Here is a 2,088-nt window from a genome sequence, read left to right on the forward strand (position 1 = left end):
ATAGTCTTCATCATAAAAGAGCCAGCACAAGAAGTATCGAGCATGGTGCGGTTGTTATCAGAAAGCCGAGCATAATTTTATTGAATAATCATTTCTCTTGAGAGCTCATGATTGGGGCATGAATATAACATTGACTTAAGCCTTCCCCAAGCTTGAGCGATGCTTTCTCTTCGCGAGGCCAAAAATTATATATATAATTACGATCACGATGAACAAGATGCATAGGATAAAACTTCTGATGAAATTCCAATTTCAATCGTTTGTAGTTCCATGATCCCATATCATCACATAGCCTATACCATGTCAATGCGTCTCCCTCCAAAGATAAAGGGAAGACCTTCTTCTTGATAACATCATCGGGCATACCTGCAAGCTTAAATAATCCACAAACTTCATCCACATATATTAGGTGCTCATCAGGATGTAATGTTCCATCTCCTGCAAAAGGATTAGCTAGCAGTTTTTCTATCATACCCGAAGGAATTTCAAAGCAGACATTTTCATTTTCATTAGGTTCAGTAGGTTCAGTAGGTTGGGGAGCAACTCTTTGCTCTACTGGTCGGGGTGAAGATACCACGAACAAGCCCCTCAGAGGATTACTTTCCATAGTAACAAGTGACTGTAAATTTCAGCACACTACATAAATTTTTCCTTACCAAATTCCACCTACCAAAGGCGCTTCACTCCCCGGCAACGGCGCCAGAAAAGAGTCTTGATGACCCACAAGTATAGGGGATCTATCGTAGTCCTTTCGATAAGTAAGAGTGTCGAACCCACCGAGGAGCAGAAGGAAATGATAAGCGGTTTTCAGCAAGGTATTCTCTGCAAGCACTGAAATTATAGGTGACAGATAGTTTTGTGATAAGATAATTTGTAACGAGCAACAAGTAACAAAAGTAAATAAAGTGCAAAAAGGTGTCCCAATCCTTTTTGTAGAAAAGGACAAGCCTAGACAAATTCTTATATAGAGAAAAGCGCTCCCGAGGACACATGGGAATTATCATCAAGCTAGTTTTCATCACGATCATATGATTCACGTTCGGTACTTTGATAATTTGGTATGTGGTGGATCGGTGCTTGGGTACTGCCCTTACATGGACAAGCATCCCACTTGTGATTAACCTCTATTGCAAGCTTCCGCAACTACAACAAAAGTATTAAGGTAAACCTAACCATAGCATGAAACATATGGATCCAAATCAGCCCCTTATGAAGCAACGCATAAACTAGGGTTTAAGCTTCTGTCACTCTAGCAACCCATCATCTACTTATTACTTCCCAATGCCTTCCTCTAGGACCAAATAATGGTGAAGTGTCATGTAGTCGACGTTCACATAACACCACTAGAGGAGAGACAACATACGTCTCATCAAAATATCGAACAAATACCAAATTCACATGACTACTAATAGCAAGACTTCTCCCATGTCCCCAGGAACAAACATAACTACTCACAAAGCATATTCATGTTCATAATCAGAGGAGTATTAATATGCATATAGGATCTGAACATATGATCTTCCACCAAATAAACCAACTAGCATCAACTACAAGGAGTAATCAACACTACTAGCAACCTACAGGTACCAATCCTAGACTTGGAGACAAGAATTGGATACAAGAGATGAACTAGGGTTTGAGAGGAGATGGTGCTGGTGAAGATGTTGATGGATATTGACCCCCTCCCGATGAGAGGATCATTGGTGATGACGATGGCGATGATTTCCCCCTTCCGGAGGGAAGTTTCCCCGGTAGAACAGCTCCGCCAGAGCCCTAGATTGGTTCCGCCTCGTGGCGGCGGAGTCTTGTCGCAAAATCTTGCTTATGATTTTTTTCTCGTCGGAAGACTCCATATAGCAGAAGATGGGCATCAGAGGGCCACCAGGGGGCCCACGAGGCAGGGGCGTGCCCAGGGGGGTAGGGCGCGCCCCCCACCCTCGTGGGCAGTGTGTGGCCGCCCTCCGGAACTTCTTGCGCTCAGTATTTTTTATATATTCTGAAAATGACTTCCGTGAAGTTTCAGGAATTTTTGGAGCTGTGCAGAATAGGTCTCTAAAATTTGCTCCTTTTCCAGCCCAGAATCCCAGT

Source organism: Triticum urartu, chromosome 5, assembly GCF_003073215.2.
Source record: "Triticum urartu cultivar G1812 chromosome 5, Tu2.1, whole genome shotgun sequence".
Taxonomy (NCBI): domain Eukaryota; kingdom Viridiplantae; phylum Streptophyta; class Magnoliopsida; order Poales; family Poaceae; genus Triticum; species Triticum urartu.